General features: G+C 29.3%; 1 protein-coding gene across 2 annotated transcripts in view; it reads left to right on the top strand.

Moving 5' to 3' along the window:
• Nucleotides 1-5,028: 5,028 nt before the first annotated feature.
• Nucleotides 5,029-6,544, top strand: part of LOC119668724 (trichohyalin-like) — a gene marked incomplete at its 3' end in the record, with an annotated part of 281,901 nt that continues 280,385 nt past the window's right edge. For both annotated transcript variants that reach the window (XM_038078328.1, XM_038078326.1), the window contains 1 exon segment: nucleotides 5,029-5,069.

Genomic DNA, 6,544 nt, shown 5'->3' with positions numbered 1-6,544 from the left:
ATATTTTGAAGGAGATAAAATAAATATTGATGAAGATTAAGAATTTTGCGTTTTATTTAAAATTTCCGGAAACTTTTCGGTCACAATGTATATATTTTACGATACGTTGTTATTCTTTTGCTGATGCTATGCTTTAATTTAATTTAACTTTAATTTAATTTATTATAATTTCGTTGCATTCATAATTTTGATTTTGAAAACCATTTGAATCCGCTGGCTAGACCTCTCGCTAATATCACACTCCATCTTGCTTTCCTAATGATCACCCTGATTAATTCAACTTATACGCCGTGATATCTGGTAAATAAGCCCTAGCTAATTATTCAGAGGCCCCTTAAAATAATTTTCAAATTATTATACATTTCATTATAGTATGTTTATATAAAATAATTTGTAATATAATGTTATTAGTCTTTAAGATTCCAAAATTTATTGTTAAGCTTTAATTTAAAGCGTTTCAATAAAGACATATTGTTAAATAAAAAAAAATGTGTATATATTAACTCTTCTATGACATATCTAAACCATAGAATATATACTATATATAGTATATATACTATATACCTTCTATAGATACACTGTAGCTATTCAGTGTATCTTCAAAATCGTCTCAAGAGAGGATTGTCTTTCCCGAAAACCTTTTTTTTTTTTAGTACTTCTAAAATAGTTTAGATAGCCTAAAATGTATCGCTCTCAAACTCTTTCCAACTGGACTTAACTTAAAGAGTTAAGTGGCAAGATTTCTACTCTCATCTTGAATATAGTTAAATATGGCAATTACTCACATCCAGGTTTTAGCTGAGTTAGTTGCAAGCATGTTAACCGATAACCACTCAGTGGGCACGATTTAAGTGAAACTCCCTTGTTTTGTCAGAGATTGTGAATAGCAGCATTCCTTAAAATGCTGTTTGATTTCATGTAATTACAAAAAAAAAGTGTTTATGGATTTATGTCAATGTTTATGATTGATTTGATTTTTTGCAAGGAACCCACACTTTATGGTATAATAAATTTCATGTTTGATATGGAGTACTCACTATTATATATATGTATTTGAAATTCAAACTCATCATATGTATTTGATTTTATTAATGGTACAGAAATCGCTGCTGAACTTATAGTTTTTTTATATATTAAACACTTTGTGATAATATTATTTATGTATATAGTGGTATTATCAATATTTTATTCTTTCATTGGATTTCACATAAATTTTTATTTATGGAAATATTTGTTAATATGAATGTTATTAATATATAATTTGATGATGCTCGAAAATGAATATTAAATTTTAATAGTAGTCAAATGCTTCATTAAATTGCCAATTTGGAATAAAAAAAATTAAATTTATGGTTGGGAGACACATAAAATGAATTAAAACAACTTTCAGCATAAAAATTTTAAATTCAGAATTTTCGGTGAGGCGTACTTGAAAGCAATTAAGACGCTAAGCACAGCAGCTGCGTAAATTTAACTCATGACAACGCTCTGACCTATAAATTTATTTAATAATTTATTAAACAAATTTTGCGAGTCCATATTTTTTTTTTGAATTAATTTCCAACATGTTTTGCAGCCTTAACGCATTGTCAATAAAACCAAATTACATTTGGCAGAAATATGGAAAAATGGGCTGGTTTTCAATTTGCGATTTAAAAACAAAATTAAAAATGAAGAACTGGTCATAAAAATATTCGGCTGCCAATAAACCAAACAAATTAGTAAAATCTTACAGATTTAAAAAAAATTTATTAACAAATTTTGGCGACTGAAGTACATCACATTTACGAGGCAAAAACTTCAACTAAAAGTGATAATTAAAAAAAAAATCTTAGTTGCAATTTCTCACTAACAACTACAAATAGCTAAATAACGCATTTTCGGTTTATTTAGATTTTATTTTATATTTTTTTATTTTAATGCAAATAGTCATAAACGTTAAGATACGCAAAACGAAATACTTTTTCTCTAAAAAAAAACAGAATACAAAAGCCACAATGGCATAATCGCAAATATGTACTGTGAAAATGTTTTCTTCTTTATCTCATAAAATATTAAATGAAATACTAAACAAAACAAAAAAAAAACACTAAAATAAAAATTGATATTTTCAAGTTGCATCTGTCAGTGGCAGCATTTTTACATTGAAACATCGAAGTATCTGACAATTTCGCAAGATACTTTTATGAGCAACGCATACGTTCGCTGGTTGGCGTATTTACATTTGCCTTAACATTCGTTAGCAAATAAATTACACTTAATCTCAATGAATGATGTAAACATTTGCACTAGAAAATGATTCTGTTTTTAGTATCTTTTCATTGACATTTAATTTGTAATTGTATACTCCACTACAGACACTTCCAAAGATACCAGATACGCGTATGCAAATGCAAAATATGATGTCACTGCCTTACAAAGTAAAGAGAACGGCTACAGAAATCTACAAAATCTACAAAATCTACTTAACATTCAATTCATTTTTCATTTTTCAATTTTGTAGCGCGATCGTATTACATCTGTGTTTAGCCAAATTAATCTATTTTTTATGGTATAAATTTTTTTTTTATTTGTAACTTTACTTTTAGGCCAAACTTAATTTTATTTAAGCTCGCCTTAAACATAATCTTTTTTGGTTGCTGGATGTTTTTTGGTTTTTTGTACTTATTTTTCAAATCAAAGTTTTCATTGAAACTCGTTAATTTTCGTGCACAAAACTTCACACCTTTAAGGTTCTCTACAGATACTTGATAGGCCGAGTTTATCTCAAATTACAAAATCTATTTTACATATCAAATTTATTAATCCAATAAAAGTAAATATTGTAAATTTTTGTGTGAGTCTTTGAAAAATTTTCCAGAGCTTAAAAATTTTTTTAAATTTATTTTTATCATTCTAAAGTTATTTACATCAACTAAAACCCTACAGAATTTCTTGAAGAAAGATATGATCTTACAAATGAGACTATATTAGTAAAATATCTGTTAAAGTATCTCACTATAAATAGAAGCATTAATATTAGTTTACACTGTTTTTGAATAAGAACTGTGACTATTCCAACTACCTATAATGTTATACAATGATAAGTCATATCTTCACAAAAGCTTTATTAGGACTATAGGTTGTTTTTCGAGAGTAGCAGAAGATAGGGACAGATGGAGGCAGATCGTGAGGAAGGCCAAAGTTCATACTGGACTGTAGTGCCAAATAAGAAAAGAAGAAGATAAGTTATTTTCCAAACTGAGCTTAGGCTTTATTGTAGATAATGAGATTTTTGCGATTTTGATTAGCTATATTCTTTTTCTACTTCTTCTTGGTTCCGTTAACTTCTCGTAGAGCATAGGGTCTCAAGTTTGATCAAGTCAGATACTATAATAAAGGTGTTATCGGAATATGTTGCTGCAGTTGCATTACTTAAGACACACATAACAACTATTAACAGTATGTGTAGAATGCGTCCCAAGATACTTCATTGTGGAACACCAACACTTATGAGTTGCTGCATTTATAAGATGTTTCAATTTTTGACTGTACAAATATCGTTTATTAAAGGATAACTTTCTTAGTAAATAGTGTGAATGAAGATCATACTGTTACGAAGGAACGGTATGAAATATACCGAAACGACAACGAGGAAAAAGTAGTCGTCGGTCAACTCGCAAAGCAACAACAGGTCGGACGTCGTGATTCGCGGCGGTCATATTCATTTAGCAATGTATTTTAATTTTTTGCGACACGCAAATTGGAATTGGGTTTATATTTCTTTAACAGCCAGGTCAAGAACTATTCTTATACCTCAAATATATAACCACGGACTTAGTACATGAAAAAAACCAGAAATGTTTAATATAATATCAATACGTTCTGAACACTGAACTATTGAACGGCATAGCGCTAAGCCCAATCTACTCTATCCAATATATCCAATATAGTACGTGTCTACTGGCACTCAAGGAGGTGACATCGGAGAGCACCTGTTTTGTCTATGTTTAAGCTTGTCCAAAACCTTTTAACGAGTGTCTCACTTTGGTGAATAACTTTTCTAAGATCAAATAGAAATATCCCTCTCAATTGAGAGGGTTACCTGCCCTAATACCTCTCTTGTAAAAGCAAAACTTGACTAGCGATAAATGACCGTAAAAAACAGTTTCCACTGTATTTACCTTGCTTTACCTAATATCTGGAATGAGACCTACTTAAAACAGTCTTACTTCATTTATGCTTCATTATATAAATGCATCAAAACTATCTTGTAAAACAAAAAATAGTGGAATTAATATTTCTAATAGATAAAAAAAAAACTAGAGCTTCTATAAAAATTCAAGGCTCCACTATACTTATCGCTGACATTTACAAATCAAACAAAAAGCGAGCATTGCCTCTAATCTCTTTCAATTGCTGGGCTTTAAAAAAAATAAAGCATAATTTATGACCGCCATTTCAGATAGTTTTTCAAGTGATAAACATAATAGCCGCAATTATCTGAACATTAGTCAATCATAAACTGTAATAGCTCAGTTTTATTGATAATGAATTATTGAAATTACTACGAGCAATTAATTTTAATTTATTTTTTGTTTGCACTGAATTATGGAATTGCAAACGTAAAACTGACCAGACAATTTGATTTTAAATTGAGCAAATTTTGATAACGTCTGTCTGTGCCGTCTGCACTAGACAAGTCCATTCAATATACATTGTTGCAAAATTATTAATCTTTTATTTGCAGTTCTATTTAAATTCAATAGCAGATTGCATATAATTGCAGGCTTAAGTTGTTGGGTGTGACTACTACTTCTGACTACTTCTGTCATGGGAATGAAATGCTATTAAACGCCACTAAGCACTCAATTTCCGTAAAATTTATTAAACTTTTGAAATTACATGATTATTAAAAACTGATAAATAATATGATTTTTATATAAACAAAACAAAAAAAAAATAAAACATATTTGTTTATATCATTATTTTGAAAAATATTGTTTTTAAGTTGTTATACTAATTATGAATTATTTTTTATAATTTTCAGATAAGCGCTAGTAAATGCTTGGAAGCCGCATAATTTAGAGGTGGGTTCGCAGTTTATGTTATTAACTATAATTATTATTTATGTTACTATATTATTGATAGCTTTGTTAAAAAATTTTAATTAATATTTTTATACTGTCTTAAATTATATATCAAATTTCGTTAAGATAAAGAGATGTAAAAATGTTAAAATATGGCATGCGGTTCTTGCAGTCTCCTCAATTAAAGGTCCTTTTTGACTTTATATTATCATAATAGATGTTTCTCAAATATTTATTGTCTCTTTTATTGTTAGATATTATTAAAAGTTCATACATTTTGAAAACAATTAATATAATTTTTTATTAGGAATGTATACCTTCCTCTCAAAAAGTATCCGGATTTTGTTGTTTGTTAACTACTCCTTAAGTAATAGACCTTTTTTTTGTTTTGTTGGTGCACTCTTTCTTGACATATGGTACAAATTTGAGCACCATCTGTCAATTAGTTGGTTTACAGCAGCTGTTAATGTGAGATTACCTCAAGTGCATTTAGCGATTTTTACTACGGAAAATTTTTGTACGCGATTTTTTGACCAAACACTGCACCACTGTCATCGCTCAGGCACCATATTAGTCAAATCTGGATCCATGTGACTTTTTCCTATTCCTGAAACTCAAATTGCCCCTTCATAGTAAGCATTTTGAGTCGATTGAATCGGTAAAAGAGAATTCGCTGAAGGAACTAAAAGCCATACCTTCACGGGCCTACGAAAAATGTATGGAAGATTGGGTTAAGCGTTGGCATATGTGTATCGTTTCAGAAGGAGCATATTTTGAAGGAGATAAAATAAATTTGGAATAAAATTTAAATTTGTGTTTTATTTACAAAATCCGGGTACTTTTTGAACTGGAGGTACAATGAAATGAATTAGTTTTTGTTTGTTAAGTACATAAACTAAAAACGGCTGAATCGTTTGGGCTAAAATGTTAAAAAATGTTCGTCATACGCAGAACAGAATAATTACCGAAAAGACTACGATTTCCTTAATCAAGTAAAAGTAAACCAACCTGAAAAATCTACAGACTTGACCAAATCTCTATTTGCGCAGTATGTTAGTTCTGTCAGGTCGTTAAAGAAAGCGGCGTTAAAGTTTTTGAAGCTTCTCCTAGCCAATGATGAATCTCCGCATAATCGCAACATCGACAAAAATCCGTATAGGGTCGACTCAGTCTCATAGCATATCTTTCTAGTACTATACACAGTGACCGTAGTGGCAAGCAGGTTACGCTTTAATTGATGAAGCTGACTGGTGCGTTTTCTGTAATGTTATATAGAGTTAAATATAAATTAAGTAAAGCTGCTATATAAAGTCTTGAGACTTTCCTTTTTTTACTAAAAGAACTCAATATTCTATTTGCAATTGCTTTTCAATTTCTTTACTAATTATGGCAAATTCTATTATGGTAAATTTTTATTGATTAGTAAAGTAGTTAAGGTGAATATTATTATTTATTGCAATAAAATATAAAATATA

The sequence above is a fragment of the Teleopsis dalmanni genome, chromosome 1 (assembly GCF_002237135.1).
Source record: "Teleopsis dalmanni isolate 2A chromosome 1, ASM223713v2, whole genome shotgun sequence".
NCBI classification, from domain to species: domain Eukaryota; kingdom Metazoa; phylum Arthropoda; class Insecta; order Diptera; family Diopsidae; genus Teleopsis; species Teleopsis dalmanni.
This window is presented reverse-complemented; position numbering and strand designations above follow the sequence as displayed.